This window comes from Parasteatoda tepidariorum, chromosome 9, assembly GCF_982258835.1.
Source record: "Parasteatoda tepidariorum strain Cologne lab strain chromosome 9, Ptep-v5.0, whole genome shotgun sequence".
Taxonomy (NCBI): domain Eukaryota; kingdom Metazoa; phylum Arthropoda; class Arachnida; order Araneae; family Theridiidae; genus Parasteatoda; species Parasteatoda tepidariorum.
Window position 1 is genome coordinate 1,802,616 of NC_141763.1, and position 18,307 is coordinate 1,820,922.

Consider the following 18,307-nt stretch of genomic DNA (forward strand, 5'->3'; position numbering starts at 1 on the left):
ACCGAAATCAACAGAATTTTTCTAAGTACCGAAATCGGCAGAATTTTTCTAAGTACCGAAATCGGCAGAATTTTTCTAAGATCCGAAATCATCAGAATTTTTCTAAGTACCGAAAACGTCTGAAATTTTCTAAATACTGCAAACTTCCTAGTCTTTTCAAAGTACCTAAAAAGGCAGAATTTTTCTAAGTACCGAAATCGTCAGAATTTTCTAAGTACCGAAATCGGCAGAATTTTTCTAAGTACCGAAAACTTCTGAATGTTTAATAAGTATCGAAATCGTAAGAATTTTCCTAAGTACCGAAATTGACTGAATTTTTCTAAGTACCGAAATCAACAGAATTTTTCTAAGTACGGAAATCATCAGAATTTTTCTAAGTACCGAAATCGGCAGAATTTTTCTAAGTACCGAAAACTTCTGAATGTTTAATAAGTATCGAAATCGTAAGTATTTTTCTAAGTACCGAAAATTTTAGAAATTTTCTAAGTACTGCAAACTTCTGAGTCTTTTCAAAGTACCGAAAAAGGCAGAAATTTTCCAAGTACCGAAATCTTCTGAATGTTTTCTAAGTACCGATATCGTCAGAATTTTTCTAAGTACCGAAATCAAAAGAATTTTTCGAAGTACTGAAAACGTCAGAAATTTTCTAAGTACTGCAAACTTCTGAGTCTTTTCAAAGTACCTAAAAAGGCAGAAATTTTCCAAGTACCGAAATCAGCAGAATTTTTCTAAGTTCCGAAATCATCAGAATTTTTCTAAGTACCGAAATCGTCAGAAATTTTCTAAGTACCGAAAACTTCCGAGTCTTTTCTAAGTACCGAGATCGACAGAATTTTTCTAAGTACCGAAAACTTCTGAATGTTTAATAAGTATCGAAATCGTAAGAATTTTTCTAAGTACCGAAAACGTCAGAAATTTTCTAAGTACCGAAAACGTCAGAAATTTTCTAAATACTGAAAACTTCTGAGTCTTTTCAAAGTACCTAAAAAGGCAGAAATTTTCCAAGTACCGAAATCAAAAGAATTTTTCTAAGTACCGAAAACGTCAGAAATTTTCTAAGTACCGAAATCGGCAGAATTTTTCTAAGTACCGAAAACTTCTGAATGTTTAATAAGTATCGAAATCGTAAGTATTTTTCTAAGTACCGAAAATGTCAGAAATTTTCTAAGTACTGCAAACTTCAGAGTCTTTTCAAAGTACCGAAAAAGGCAGAAATTTTCCAAGTACCGAAATCAACAGAATTTTTCTAAGTACCGAATTCGATAGAATTTTTCTAAGTAACGAAAACTTCTGAATGTTTTCTAAGTACCGAAAAAGGCAGAAATTTTGTAAGTACCGAAAACTTCCGAGTCTTTTCTAAGTACCGAAATCGACAGATTTTTTCTAAGTACCGAAATCAACAGAAATTTTCTAAGTACCGAAATCGGCAGAATTTTTCTAAGTACCGAAAACGTCAGAATTTTTCTAAGTACCGAAAACGTCAGAAATTTTCTAAGTACTGAAAACTTCTGAGTCTTTTCAAAGTACCGAAAAAGGCAGAAATTTTCCAAGTACCGAATTCGACAGAATTTTTCTAAGTACCGAAAACTTTTGAATGTTTTCTAAGTACCGAAAAAGGCAGAAATTTTCTAAGTACCGAAATCAAAAGAATTTTTCTAAGCACCGAAAACGTCAGAAATTTTCTAAGTACCGAAAACTTCCGAGTCTTTTCTAAGTACCGAAATCGACAGAATTTTTCTAAGTACCGAAATCAACAGAATTTTTCTAAGTACCGAAATCGGCAGAATTTTTCTAAGTACCGAAAACTTCTGAATGTTTAATAAGTATCGAAATCGTAAGTATTTTTCTAAGTACCGAAAATGTCAGAAATTTTCTAAGTACTGCAAACTTCTGAGTCTTTTCAAAGTACCGAAAAAGGCAGAAATTTTCCAAGTACCGAAATCAACAGAATTTTTCTAAGTACCGAATTCGACAGAATTTTTCTAAGTAACGAAAACTTCTGAATGTTTTCTAAGTACCGAAAAAGGCAGAAATTTTGTAAGTACCGAAAACTTCCGAGTCTTTTCTAAGTACCGAAATCGACAGATTTTTTCTAAGTACCGAAATCAACAGAATTTTTCTAAGTACCGAAATCATCAGAATTTTTCAAAGTACCGAAAACGTCAGAAATTTTCTAAGTACCGAAAACTTCTGAGTCTTTTCAAAGTACCGAAATCAATGGAATTTTTCTAAGTACCAAATTCAACAGAATTTTTCTAAGTACCGAAATAAACAGAAATTTTCTAAGTACCGAAATCGGCAGAATTTTTCGAAGTACCGAAATCAACAGAAATTTTCCAAGTACCGAAAAGGTCAGAAATTTTCTAAGATCCGAAATCATCAGAATTTTTCTAAGTACCGAAAACGTCAGAAATTTTCTAAGTACCGAAAATGTCAGAAATTTTCTTAGTACCGAAAAAGGCAGAAATTTTCTAAGTACCGAAAACTTCAGAATGTTTTCTAAATACCGAAATCGACAGAATTTTTCTAAGAACCGAAATCGTCAGAATTTTTCTAAGTACCGAAATCGTCAGAAATTTTCTAAGTACCGAAAACTTCTGAGTCATTTCAAAGTACCGAAAAAGGCAGAAATTTTCTAAGTACCGAAATCAAAAGAATTTTTCTAAGTACCGAAAACGTCAGAAATTTTCTAAGTACCGAAAACTTTCGAGTCTTTTCTAAGTACCGAAATCGACAGAATTTTTCTAAGTACGGAAATCATTAGAATTTTTCTAAGTACCGAAATCGGCAGAATTTTTCTAAGTACCGAAAACTTCTGAATGTTTAATAAGTATCGAAATCGTAAGTATTTTTCTAAGTACCGAAAATTTTAGAAATTTTCTAAGTACTGCAAACTTCTGAGTCTTTTCAAAGTACCGAAAAAGGCAGAAATTTTCCAAGTACCGAAATCTTCTGAATGTTTTCTAAGTACCGATATCGTCAGAATTTTTCTAAGTACCGAAATCAAAAGAATTTTTCGAAGTACTGAAAACGTCAGAAATTTTCTAAGTACTGCAAACTTCTGAGTCTTTTCAAAGTACCTAAAAAGGCAGAAATTTTCCAAGTACCGAAATCAGCAGAATTTTTCTAAGTTCCGAAATCATCAGAATTTTTCTAAGTACCGAAATCGTCAGAAATTTTCTAAGTACCGAAAACTTCCGAGTCTTTTCTAAGTACCGAGATCGACAGAATTTTTCTAAGTACCGAAAACTTCTGAATGTTTAATAAGTATCGAAATCGTAAGAATTTTTCTAAGTACCGAAAACGTCAGAAATTTTCTAAGTACCGAAAACGTCAGAAATTTTCTAAATACTGAAAACTTCTGAGTCTTTTCAAAGTACCTAAAAAGGCAGAAATTTTCCAAGTACCGAAATCAAAAGAATTTTTCTAAGTACCGAAAACGTCAGAAATTTTCTAAGTACCGAAATCGGCAGAATTTTTCTAAGTACCGAAAACTTCTGAATGTTTAATAAGTATCGAAATCGTAAGTATTTTTCTAAGTACCGAAAATGTCAGAAATTTTCTAAGTACTGCAAACTTCAGAGTCTTTTCAAAGTACCGAAAAAGGCAGAAATTTTCCAAGTACCGAAATCAACAGAATTTTTCTAAGTACCGAATTCGATAGAATTTTTCTAAGTAACGAAAACTTCTGAATGTTTTCTAAGTACCGAAAAAGGCAGAAATTTTGTAAGTACCGAAAACTTCCGAGTCTTTTCTAAGTACCGAAATCGACAGATTTTTTCTAAGTACCGAAATCAACAGAAATTTTCTAAGTACCGAAATCGGCAGAATTTTTCTAAGTACCGAAAACGTCAGAATTTTTCTAAGTACCGAAAACGTCAGAAATTTTCTAAGTACTGAAAACTTCTGAGTCTTTTCAAAGTACCGAAAAAGGCAGAAATTTTCCAAGTACCGAATTCGACAGAATTTTTCTAAGTACCGAAAACTTTTGAATGTTTTCTAAGTACCGAAAAAGGCAGAAATTTTCTAAGTACCGAAATCAAAAGAATTTTTCTAAGCACCGAAAACGTCAGAAATTTTCTAAGTACCGAAAACTTCCGAGTCTTTTCTAAGTACCGAAATCGACAGAATTTTTCTAAGTACCGAAATCAACAGAATTTTTCTAAGTACCGAAATCGGCAGAATTTTTCTAAGTACCGAAAACTTCTGAATGTTTAATAAGTATCGAAATCGTAAGTATTTTTCTAAGTACCGAAAATGTCAGAAATTTTCTAAGTACTGCAAACTTCTGAGTCTTTTCAAAGTACCGAAAAAGGCAGAAATTTTCCAAGTACCGAAATCAAAAGAATTTTTCTAAGTACCGAATTCGACAGAATTTTTCTAAGTAATGAAAACTTCTGAATGTTTTCTAAGTACCGAAAAAGGCAGAAATTTTGTAAGTACCGAAAACTTCCGAGTCTTTTCTAAGTACCGAAATCGACAGATTTTTTCTAAGTACCGAAATCAACAGAATTTTTCTAAGTAACGAAATCGGCAGAATTTTTCTAAGTACCGAAAACGTCAGATATTTTCTAAGTACTGAAAACTTCTGAGTCTTTTCAAAGTACCGAAAAAGGCAGAAATTTTCCAAGTACCGAAATCGACAGAATTTTTCTAAGTACCGAAAACGTCAGAAATTTTCTAAGTATCGAAAAGGTCAGAAATTTTCTAAGATCCGAAATCATCAGAATGTTTCTAAGTACCGAAATCGTCAGAATTTTCTAAGTACCGATATCGTCAGAATTTTTCTAAGTATCGAAATCAAAAGAATTTTTCTAAGTACCGAAAACGTCAGAAATTTTTTAAGTAATGCAAACTTCCTAGTCTTTTCAAAGTACCGAAAAAGGCAGAATTTTTCAAAGTACCGAAATCGTCAGAATTTTCTAAGTACCGAAATCGGCAGAATTTTTCTAAGTACCGAAAACTTCTGTATGTTTAATAAGTATCGAATTCGTAAGAATTTTTCTAAGTACCGAAATCAACAGAATTTTTCTAAGTACCGAAATCGGCAGAATTTTTCTAAGTACCGAAATCGGCAGAATTTTTCTAAGATCCGAAATCATCAGAATTTTTCTAAGTACCGAAAACGTCTGAAATTTTCTAAATACTGCAAACTTCCTAGTCTTTTCAAAGTACCTAAAAAGGCAGAATTTTTCAAAGTACCGAAATCGTCAGAATTTTCTAAGTACCGAAATCGGCAGAATTTTTCTAAGTACCGAAAACTTCTGAATGTTTAATAAGTATCGAAATCGTAAGAATTTTCCTAAGTACCGAAATTGACTGAATTTTTCTAAGTACCGAAATCAACAGAATTTTTCTAAGTACGGAAATCATCAGAATTTTTCTAAGTACCGAAATCGGCAGAATTTTTCTAAGTACCAAAAACTTCTGAATGTTTAATAAGTATCGAAATCGTAAGTATTTTTCTAAGTACCGAAAATTTTAGAAATTTTCTAAGTACTGCAAACTTCTGAGTCTTTTCAAAGTACCGAAAAAGGCAGAAATTTTCCAAGTACCGAAATCAACAGAATTTTTCTAAGTACCGAATTCGACAGAATTTTTCTAAGTAACGAAAACTTCTGAATGTTTTCTAAGTACCGAAAAAGGCAGAAATTTTGTAAGTACCGAAAACTTCTGAATGTTTTCTAAGTACCGAAAACGTGAGAATTTTTCTAAGTACCGAAAACGTCAGAAATTTTCTAAGTACTGAAAACTTCTGAGTCTTTTCAAAGTACCGAAAAAGGCAGAAATTTTCCAAGTACCGAAATCAACAGAATTTTTCTAAGTACCGAATTCGACAGAATTTTTCTAAGTAACGAAAACTTCTGAATGTTTTCTAAGTACCGAAAAAGGCAGAAATTTTGTAAGTACCGAAAACTTCTGAATGTTTTCTAAGTACCGAAAACGTGAGAATTTTTCTAAGTACCGAAAACGTCAGAAATTTTCTAAGTACTGCAAACTTCCGAGTCTTTTCTAAGTACCGAGATCGACAGAATTTTTCTAAGTACCGAAAACTTCTGAATGTTTAATAAGTATCGAAATCGTAAGAATTTTTCTTAGTATCGGAAACGTCAGAAATTTTCCAAGTACCGAAATCAGCAGAATTTTTCTAAGTTCCGAAATCATCAGAATTTTTCTAACTTCCGAAATCATCAGAATTTTTCTAAGTACCGAAAACGTCAGAAATTTTCTAAGTATCGAAAAGGTCAGAAATTTTCTAAGATCTGAAATCATCAGAATGTTTCTAAGTACCGAAATTGTCAGAATTTTCTAAGTACCGATATCGTCAGAAATTTTTTAAGTACTGCAAACTTCCTAGTCTTTTCAAAGTACCGAAAAAGGCAGAATTTTTCAAAGTACCGAAATCAACAGAATTTTTCTAAGTACCGAAAATGTCAGAAATTTTCTAAGTACCGAAAACGTCAGATATTTTTTAAGTACTGAAAACTTCTGAGTCTTTTCAAAGTACCGAAAAAGGCAGAATTTTTCAAAGTACCGAAATCGTCAGATTTTTCTAAGTACCGAAATCGGCAGAATTTTTCTAAGTACCGAAAACTTCTGAATGTTTAATAAGTATCGAAATCGTAAGAATTTTCCTAAGTACCGAAATTGACTGAATTTTTCTAAGTACCGATATCAACAGAATTTATCTAAGTACCGAATTCGACAGAATTTTTCTTAGTTCCGAAAACTTTTGAATGTTTTCTAAGTACCGAAAAAGGCAGAATTTTTCTAAGTACCGAAATCGTCAGAAATTTTCTAAGTACCGAAAACTTCTGAGTCATTTCAAAGTACCGAAAAAGGCAGAAATTTTCTAAGTACCGAAATCAAAAGAATTTTTCTAAGTACCGAAAACGTCAGAAATTTTCTAAGTACCGAAAACTTTCGAGTCTTTTCTAAGTACCGAAATCGACAGAATTTTTCTAAGTACGGAAATCATTAGAATTTTTCTAAGTACCGAAATCGGCAGAATTTTTCTAAGTACCGAAAACTTCTGAATGTTTAATAAGTATCGAAATCGTAAAAATTTTTCTAAGTACCGAAAATTTTAGAAATTTTCTAAGTACTGCAAACTTCTGAGTCTTTTCAAAGTACCGAAAAAGGCAGAAATTTTCCAAGTACCGAAATCTTCTGAATGTTTTCTAAGTACCGATATCGTCAGAATTTTTCTAAGTACCGAAATCAAAAGAATTTTTCGAAGTACTGAAAACGTCAGAAATTTTCTAAGTACTGCAAACTTCCGAGTCTTTTCTAAGTACCGAGATCGACAGAATTTTTCTAAGTACCGAAAACTTCTGAATGTTTAATAAGTATCGAAATCGTAAGAATTTTTCTTAGTATCGGAAACGTCAGAAATTTTCCAAGTACCGAAATCAGCAGAATTTTTCTAAGTTCCGAAATCATCAGAATTTTTCTAACTTCCGAAATCATCAGAATTTTTCTAAGTACCGAAAACGTCAGAAATTTTCTAAGTATCGAAAAGGTCAGAAATTTTCTAAGATCTGAAATCATCAGAATGTTTCTAAGTACCGAAATTGTCAGAATTTTCTAAGTACCGATATCGTCAGAAATTTTTTAAGTACTTCAAACTTCCTAGTCTTTTCAAAGTACCGAAAAAGGCAGAATTTTTCAAAGTACCGAAATCAACAGAATTTTTCTAAGTACCGAAAATGTCAGAAATTTTCTAAGTACCGAAAACGTCAGATATTTTTTAAGTACTGAAAACTTCTGAGTCTTTTCAAAGTACCGAAAAAGGCAGAATTTTTCAAAGTACCGAAATCGTCAGATTTTTCTAAGTACCGAAATCGGCAGAATTTTTCTAAGTACCGAAAACTTCTGAATGTTTAATAAGTATCGAAATCGTAAGAATTTTCCTAAGTACCGAAATTGACTGAATTTTTCTAAGTACCGATATCAACAGAATTTATCTAAGTACCGAATTCGACAGAATTTTTCTTAGTTCCGAAAACTTTTGAATGTTTTCTAAGTACCGAAAAAGGCAGAAATTTTCTAAGTACCGAAAACTTCAGAATGTTTTCTAAATACCGAAATCGACAGAATTTTTCTAAGAACCGAAATCGTCAGAATTTTTCTAAGTACCGAAATCGTCAGAAATTTTCTAAGTACCGAAAACTTCTGAGTCATTTCAAAGTACCGAAAAAGGCAGAAATTTTCTAAGTACCGAAATCAAAAGAATTTTTCTAAGTACCGAAAACGTCAGAAATTTTCTAAGTACCGAAAACTTTCGAGTCTTTTCTAAGTACCGAAATCGACAGAATTTTTCTAAGTACGGAAATCATTAGAATTTTTCTAAGTACCGAAATCGGCAGAATTTTTCTAAGTACCGAAAACTTCTGAATGTTTAATAAGTATCGAAATCGTAAAAATTTTTCTAAGTACCGAAAATTTTAGAAATTTTCTAAGTACTGCAAACTTCTGAGTCTTTTCAAAGTACCGAAAAAGGCAGAAATTTTCCAAGTACCGAAATCTTCTGAATGTTTTCTAAGTACCGATATCGTCAGAATTTTTCTAAGTACCGAAATCAAAAGAATTTTTCGAAGTACTGAAAACGTCAGAAATTTTCTAAGTACTGCAAACTTCTGAGTCTTTTCCAAGTACCGAAATCGTCAGAAATTTTCTAAGTACCGAAAACTTCCGAGTCTTTTCTAAGTACCGAGATCGACAGAATTTTTCTAAGTACCGAAAACTTCTGAATGTTTAATAAGTATCGAAATCGTAAGAATTTTTCTAAGTACCGAAAACGTCAGAAATTTTCTAAGTACCGAAAACGTCAGAAATTTTCTAAATACTGAAAACTTCTGAGTCTTTTCAAAGTACCTAAAAAGGCAGAAATTTTCCAAGTACCGAAATCAGCAGAATTTTTCTAAGTTCCGAAATCATCAGAATTTTTCTAAGATCCGAAATCATCAGAATTTTTCTAAGTACCGAAAACGTCAGAAATTTTCTAAGTATCGAAAAGGTCAGAAATTTTCTAAGATCTGAAATCATCAGAATGTTTCTAAGTACCGAAATCGTCAGAATTTTCTAAGTACCGATATCGTCAGAATTTTTCTAAGTACCTTAATCAAAAGAATTTTTCTAAGTACCGAAAACGTCAGAAATTTTTTAAGTACTGCAAACTTCCTAGTCTTTTCAAAGTACCGAAAAAGGCAGAATTTTTCAAAGTACCGAAATCGTCAGAATTTTCAAAGTACCTAAAAAGGCAGAAATTTTCCATGTACCGAAATCAGCAGAATTTTTCTAAGATCCGAAATCATCAGAATTTTTCTAAGTACCGAAAACGTCAGAAATTTTCTAAGTACCGAAAATGTCAGAAATTTTCTTAGTACCGAAATTGGCAGAATTTTTCTAAGTACCGAAAGCTTCCGAGTCTTTTCTAAGTACCGAAATCGAGAGAATTTTTCTAAGTACCGAAATCAACAGAATTTTTCTAAGTACCGAAATCGGCAGAATTTTTCTAAGTACCGAAAATGTCAGAAATTTTCTAAGTACCGAAAACGTCAGATATTTTTTAAGTACTGAAAACTTCTGAGTCTTTTCAAAGTACCGAAAAAGGCAGAATTTTTCAAAGTACCGAAATCGTCAGAATTTTCTAAGTACCGAAATCGGCAGAATTTTTCTAAGTACCGAAAACTTCTGAATGTTTAATAAGTATCGAAATCGTAAGAATTTTCCTAAGTACCGAAATTGACTGAATTTTTCTAAGTACCGATATCAACAGAATTTATCTAAGTACCGAATTCGACAGAATTTTTCTTAGTTCCGAAAACTTTTGAATGTTTTCTAAGTACCGAAAAAGGCAGAAATTTTCTAAGTACCGAAAACTTCAGAATGCTTTCTAAGTACCGAAATCGACAGAATTTTTCTAAGAACCGAAATCGTCAGAATTTTTCTAAGTACCGAAATCGTCAGAAATTTTCTAAGTACCGAAAACTTCTGAGTCTTTTCAAAGTACCGAAAAAGGCAGAAATTTTCTAAGTACCGAAATCAAAAGAATTTTTCTAAGTACCGAAAACGTCAGAAATTTTCTAAGTACCGAAAACTTTCGAGTCTTTTCTAAGTACCGAAATCGACAGAATTTTTCTAAGTACCGAAATCATCAGAATTTTTCTAAGTACCGAAATCGGCAGAATTTTTCTAAGTACCGAAAACTTCTGAATGTTTAATAAGTATCGAAATCGTAAGTATTTTTCTAAGTACCGAACATTTTAGAAATTTTCTAAGTACTGCAAACATCTGAGTCTTTTCAAAGTACCGAAAAAGGCAGAAATTTTCCAAGTACCGAAATCAACAGAATTTTTCTAAGTACCGAATTCGACAGAATTTTTCTAAGTAATGAAAACTTCTGAATGTTTTCTAAGTACCGAAAAAGGCAGAAATTTTGTAAGTACCGAAATCTTCCGAGTCTTTTCTAAGTACCGAAATCGACAGATTTTTTCTAAGTACCGAAATCAACAGAATTTTTCTAAGTACCGAAATCGGCAGAATTTTTCTAAGTACCGAAAATGTCAGAAATTTTCTAAGTACCGAAAACGTCAGATATTTTCTAAGTACTGAAAACTTCTGAGTCTTTTCAAAGTACCGAAAAAGGCAGAAATTTTCCAAGTACCGAAATCGACAGAATTTTTCTAAGTACCGAAAACGTCAGAAATTTTCTAAGTATCGAAAAGGTCAGAAATTTTTTAAGATCCGAAATCATCAGAATGTTTCTAAGTACCGAAATCGTCAGAATTTTCTAAGTACCGATATCGTCAGAATTTTTCTAAGTACCGAAATCAAAAGAATTTTTCTAAGTACCGAAAACGTCAGAAATTTTCTAAGTACCGAAAACTTCCGAGTCTTTTCTAAGTACCGAGATCGACAGAATTTTTCTAAGTACCGAAAACTTCTGAATGTTTAATAAGTATCGAAATCGTAAGAATTTTTCTAAGTACCGGAAACGTCAGAAATTTTCTAAGTACCGAAATCACCAGAATTTTTCTAAAAACCGAAATGGTCAGAATTTTTCTAAGTACCGAAAACGTCAGAAATTTTCTAAGTACCGAAAATGTCAGAAATTTTCTAAATACTGAAAACTTCTGAGTCTTTTCAAAGTACCTAAAAAGGCAGAAATTTTTCAAGTACCGAAATCAGCAGAATTTTTCTAAGTTCCGAAATCATCAGAATTTTTCTAAGATCCGAAATCATCAGAATTTTTCTAAGTACCAAAAACGTCAGAAATTTTCTAAGTACCGAAAATGTCAGAAATTTTCTTAGTACCGAAATTGGCAGAATTTTTCTAAGTACCGAAAACTTCCGAGTCTTTTCTAAGTACCGAAATCGACAGAATTTTTCTAAGTACCGAAATCAACAGAATTTTTCTAAGTACCGAAATCATCAGAATTTTTCTAAGTACCGAAAACGTCAGAAATTTTCTAAGTACCGAAAACGTCAGAAATTTTCTAAGTATCGAAAAGGTCAGAAATTTTCTAAGATCCGAAATCATCAGAATGTTTCTAAGTACCGAAATCGTCAGAATTTTCTAAGTACCGATATCGTCAGAATTTTTCTAAGTATCGAAATCAAAAGAATTTTTCTAAGTACCGAAAACGTCAGAAATTTTTTAAGTACTGCAAACTTCCTAGTCTTTTCAAAGTACCGAAAAAGGCAGAATTTTTCAAAGTACCGAAATCGTCAGAATTTTCTAAGTACCGAAATCGGCAGAATTTTTCTAAGTACCGAAAACTTCTGTATGTTTAATAAGTATCGAATTCGTAAGAATTTTTCTAAGTACCGAAATCGACTGAATTTTTCTAAGTACCGAAATCGGCAGAATTTTTCTAAGTACCGAAAACGTCAGAAATTTTCTAAATACTGAAAACTTCTGAGTCTTTTCAAAGTACCTAAAAAGGCAGAAATTTTCCAAGTACCGAAAAAGGCAGAAATTTTCTAAGTACCGAAAACTTCAGAATGTTTTCTAAGTACCGAAATCGACAGAATTTTTCTAAGTACCGAAAACTTCTGAATGTTTAATAAGTATCGAAATCGTAAAAATTTTTCTAAGTACCGAAAATTTTAGAAATTTTCTAAGTACTGCAAACTTCTGAGTCTTTTCAAAGTACCGAAAAAGGCAGAAATTTTCCAAGTACCGAAATCTTCTGAATGTTTTCTAAGTACCGATATCGTCAGAATTTTTCTAAGTACCGAAATCAAAAGAATTTTTCGAAGTACTGAAAACGTCAGAAATTTTCTAAGTACTGCAAACTTCTGAGTCTTTTCAAAGTACCTAAAAAGGCAGAAATTTTCCAAGTACCGAAATCAGCAGAATTTTTCTAAGTTCCGAAATCATCAGAATTTTTCTAAGTACCGAAATCGTCAGAAATTTTCTAAGTACCGAAAACTTCCGAGTCTTTTCTAAGTACCGAGATCGACAGAATTTTTCTAAGTACCGAAAACTTCTGAATGTTTAATAAGTATCGAAATCGTAAGAATTTTTCTAAGTACCGAAAACGTCAGAAATTTTCTAAGTACCGAAAACGTCAGAAATTTTCTAAATACTGAAAACTTCTGAGTCTTTTCAAAGTACCTAAAAAGGCAGAAATTTTCCAAGTACCGAAATCAGCAGAATTTTTCTAAGTTCCGAAATCATCAGAATTTTTCTAAGATCCGAAATCATCAGAATTTTTCTAAGTACCGAAAACGTCAGAAATTTTCTAAGTATCGAAAAGGTCAGAAATTTTCTAAGATCTGAAATCATCAGAATGTTTCTAAGTACCGAAATCGTCAGAATTTTCTAAGTACCGATATCGTCAGAATTTTTCTAAGTACCTTAATCAAAAGAATTTTTCTAAGTACCGAAAACGTCAGAAATTTTTTAAGTACTGCAAACTTCCTAGTCTTTTCAAAGTACCGAAAAAGGCAGAATTTTTCAAAGTACCGAAATCGTCAGAATTTTCAAAGTACCTAAAAAGGCAGAAATTTTCCATGTACCGAAATCAGCAGAATTTTTCTAAGATCCGAAATCATCAGAATTTTTCTAAGTACCGAAAACGTCAGAAATTTTCTAAGTACCGAAAATGTCAGAAATTTTCTTAGTACCGAAATTGGCAGAATTTTTCTAAGTACCGAAAGCTTCCGAGTCTTTTCTAAGTACCGAAATCGAGAGAATTTTTCTAAGTACCGAAATCAACAGAATTTTTCTAAGTACCGAAATCGGCAGAATTTTTCTAAGTACCGAAAATGTCAGAAATTTTCTAAGTACCGAAAACGTCAGATATTTTTTAAGTACTGAAAACTTCTGAGTCTTTTCAAAGTACCGAAAAAGGCAGAATTTTTCAAAGTACCGAAATCGTCAGAATTTTCTAAGTACCGAAATCGGCAGAATTTTTCTAAGTACCGAAAACTTCTGAATGTTTAATAAGTATCGAAATCGTAAGAATTTTCCTAAGTACCGAAATTGACTGAATTTTTCTAAGTACCGATATCAACAGAATTTATCTAAGTACCGAATTCGACAGAATTTTTCTTAGTTCCGAAAACTTTTGAATGTTTTCTAAGTACCGAAAAAGGCAGAAATTTTCTAAGTACCGAAAACTTCAGAATGCTTTCTAAGTACCGAAATCGACAGAATTTTTCTAAGAACCGAAATCGTCAGAATTTTTCTAAGTACCGAAATCGTCAGAAATTTTCTAAGTACCGAAAACTTCTGAGTCTTTTCAAAGTACCGAAAAAGGCAGAAATTTTCTAAGTACCGAAATCAAAAGAATTTTTCTAAGTACCGAAAACGTCAGAAATTTTCTAAGTACCGAAAACTTTCGAGTCTTTTCTAAGTACCGAAATCGACAGAATTTTTCTAAGTACCGAAATCATCAGAATTTTTCTAAGTACCGAAATCGGCAGAATTTTTCTAAGTACCGAAAACTTCTGAATGTTTAATAAGTATCGAAATCGTAAGTATTTTTCTAAGTACCGAACATTTTAGAAATTTTCTAAGTACTGCAAACATCTGAGTCTTTTCAAAGTACCGAAAAAGGCAGAAATTTTCCAAGTACCGAAATCAACAGAATTTTTCTAAGTACCGAATTCGACAGAATTTTTCTAAGTAATGAAAACTTCTGAATGTTTTCTAAGTACCGAAAAAGGCAGAAATTTTGTAAGTACCGAAAACTTCCGAGTCTTTTCTAAGTACCGAAATCGACAGATTTTTTCTAAGTACCGAAATCAACAGAATTTTTCTAAGTACCGAAATCGGCAGAATTTTTCTAAGTACCGAAAATGTCAGAAATTTTCTAAGTACCGAAAACGTCAGATATTTTCTAAGTACTGAAAACTTCTGAGTCTTTTCAAAGTACCGAAAAAGGCAGAAATTTTCCAAGTACCGAAATCGACAGAATTTTTCTAAGTACCGAAAACGTCAGAAATTTTCTAAGTATCGAAAAGGTCAGAAATTTTTTAAGATCCGAAATCATCAGAATGTTTCTAAGTACCGAAATCGTCAGAATTTTCTAAGTACCGATATCGTCAGAATTTTCTAAGTACCGAAATCAAAAGAATTTTTCTAAGTACCGAAAACGTCAGAAATTTTCTAAGTACCGAAAACTTCCGAGTCTTTTCTAAGTACCGAGATCGACAGAATTTTTCTAAGTACCGAAAACTTCTGAATGTTTAATAAGTATCGAAATCGTAAGAATTTTTCTAAGTACCGGAAACGTCAGAAATTTTCTAAGTACCGAAATCACCAGAATTTTTCTAAAAACCGAAATGGTCAGAATTTTTCTAAGTACCGAAAACGTCAGAAATTTTCTAAGTACCGAAAACGTCAGAAATTTTCTAAATACTGAAAACTTCTGAGTCTTTTCAAAGTACCTAAAAAGGCAGAAATTTTTCAAGTACCGAAATTCAGCAGAATTTTTCTAAGTTCCGAAATCATCAGAATTTTTCTAAGATCCGAAATCATCAGAATTTTTCTAAGTACCAAAAACGTCAGAAATTTTCTAAGTACCGAAAATGTCAGAAATTTTCTTAGTACCGAAATTGGCAGAATTTTTCTAAGTACCGAAAACTTCCGAGTCTTTTCTAAGTACCGAAATCGACAGAATTTTTCTAAGTACCGAAATCAACAGAATTTTTCTAAGTACCGAAATCATCAGAATTTTTCTAAGTACCGAAAACGTCAGAAATTTTCTAAGTACCGAAAACGTCAGAAATTTTCTAAGTATCGAAAAGGTCAGAAATTTTCTAAGATCCGAAATCATCAGAATGTTTCTAAGTACCGAAATCGTCAGAATTTTCTAAGTACCGATATCGTCAGAATTTTTCTAAGTATCGAAATCAAAAGAATTTTTCTAAGTACCGAAAACGTCAGAAATTTTTTAAGTACTGCAAACTTCCTAGTCTTTTCAAAGTACCGAAAAAGGCAGAATTTTTCAAAGTACCGAAATCGTCAGAATTTTCTAAGTACCGAAATCGGCAGACTTTTTCTAAGTACCGAAAACTTCTGTATGTTTAATAAGTATCGAATTCGTAAGAATTTTTCTAAGTACCGAAATCGACTGAATTTTTCTAAGTACCGAAATCAACAGAATTTTTCTAAGTACCGAAATCGGCAGAATTTTTCTAAGTACCGAAAACGTCAGAAATTTTCTAAGTACCGAAAACGTCAGAAATTTTCTAAGTACCGAAAACTTCCGAGTCTTTTCTAAGTACCGAGATCGACAGAATTTTTCTAAGTACCTAAAACTTCTGAATGTTTAATAAGTATCGAAATCGTAAGAATTTTTCTAATTACCGGAAACGTCAGAAATTTTCTAAGTACCGAAATCACCAGAATTTTTCTAAAAACCGAAATGGTCAGAATTTTTCTAAGTACCGAAAACGTCAGAAATTTTCTAAGTACCGAAAACGTCAGAAATTTTCTAAATACTGAAAACTTCTGAGTCTTTTCAAAGTACCTAAAAAGGCAGAAATTTTCCAAGTACCGAAATCAGCAGAATTTTTCTAAAAACCGAAATCATCAGAATTTTTCTAAGTACCGAAAACGTCAGAAATTTTCTAAGTACCGAAAATGTCAGAAATTTTCTTAGTACCGAAATTGGCAAAATTTTTCTAAGTACCGAAAACTTCCGAGTCTTTTCTAAGTACCGAAATCGGCAGAATTTTTCTAAGTATCGAAATCAAAAGAATTTTTCTAAGTACCGAAAACGTCAGAAATTTTTTAAGTACTGCAAACTTCCTAGTCTTTTCAAAGTACCGAAAAAGGCAGAATTTTTCAAAGTACCGAAATCGTCAGAATTTTCTAAGTACCGAAATCGGCAGAATTTTTCTAAGTATCGAAAACTTCTGTATGTTTAATAAGTATCGAATTCGTAAGAATTTTTCTAAGTACCGAAATCGACTGAATTTTTCTAAGTACCGAAATCAACAGAATTTTTCTAAGTACCGAAATCGGCAGAATTTTTCTAAGTACCGAAAACGTCAGAAATTTTCTAAGTACCGAAAACGTCAGAAATTTTCTAAATACTGAAAACTTCTGAGTCTTTTCAAAGTACCTAAAAAGGCAGAAATTTTCCAAGTACCAAAATCAGCAGAATTTTTCTAAGTTCCGAAATCATCAGAATTTTTCTAAGTACCGAAATCATCAGAATTTTTCTAAGTACCGAAAACGTCAGAAATTTTCTAAGTACCGAAAACTTCCGAGTCTTTTCTAAGTACCGAGATCGACAGAATTTTTCTAAGTACCTAAAACTTCTGAATGTTTAATAAGTATCGAAATCGTAAGAATTTTTCTAATTACCGGAAACGTCAGAAATTTTCTAAGTACCGAAATCACCAGAATTTTTCTAAAAACCGAAATGGTCAGAATTTTTCTAAGTACCGAAAACGTCAGAAATTTTCTAAGTACCGAAAACGTCAGAAATTTTCTAAATACTGAAAACTTCTGAGTCTTTTCAAAGTACCGAAAACGTCAGAAATTTTCTAAGTACCGAAAATGTCAGAAATTTTCTTAGTACCGAAATTGGCAAAATTTTTCTAAGTACCGAAAACTTCCGAGTCTTTTCTAAGTACCGAAATCGGCAGAATTTTTCTAAGTACCGAAATCGGCAGAATTTTTCTAAGTACCGAAAATGTCAGAAATTTTCTAAGTACCGAAAACGTCAGATATTTTTTAAGTACTGAAAACTTCTGAGTCTTTTCAAAGTACCGAAAAAGGCAGAAATTTTCCAAGTAACGAAATCGACAGAATTTTTCTAAGTACCGAAAACGTCAGAATTTTTCTAAGTACCGAAAACGTCAGAAATTTTCTAAGTACCGAAAATGTCAGAAATTTTCTTAGTACCGAAATTGGCAAAATTTTTCTAAGTACCGAAAACTTCCGAGTCTTTTCTAAGTACCGAAATCGGCAGAATTTTTCTAAGTATCGAAATCAAAAGAATTTTTATAAGTACCGAAAACGTCAGAAATTTTTTAAGTACTGCAAACTTCCTAGTCTTTTCAAAGTACCGAAAAAGGCAGAATTTTTCAAAGTACCGAAATCGGCAGAATTTTTCTAAGTACCGAAAACTTCTGTATGTTTAATAAGTATCGAATTCGTAAGAATTTTTCTAAGTACCGAAATCGACTGAATTTTTCTAAGTACCGAAATCAACAGAATTTTTCTAAGTACCGAAATCGGCAGAATTTTTCTAAGTACCGAAAACGTCAGAAATTTTCTAAGTACCGAAAACGTCAGAAATTTTCTAAATACTGAAAACTTCTGAGTCTTTTCAAAGTACCTAAAAAGGCAGAAATTTTCCAAGTACCAAAATCAGCAGAATTTTTCTAAGTTCCGAAATCATCAGAATTTTTCTAAGTACCGAAATCATCAGAATTTTTCTAAGTACCGAAAACGTCAGAAATTTTCTAAGTACCGAAAACTTCCGAGTCTTTTCTAAGTACCGAGATCGACAGAATTTTTCTAAGTACCTAAAACTTCTGAATGTTTAATAAGTATCGAAATCGTAAGAATTTTTCTAATTACCGGAAACGTCAGAAATTTTCTAAGTACCGAAATCACCAGAATTTTTCTAAAAACCGAAATGGTCAGAATTTTTCTAAGTACCGAAAACGTCAGAAATTTTCTAAGTACCGAAAACGTCAGAAATTTTCTAAATACTGAAAACTTCTGAGTCTTTTCAAAGTACCTAAAAAGGCAGAAATTTTCCAAGTACCGAAATCAGCAGAATTTTTCTAAAAACCGAAATCATCAGAATTTTTCTAAGTACCGAAAACG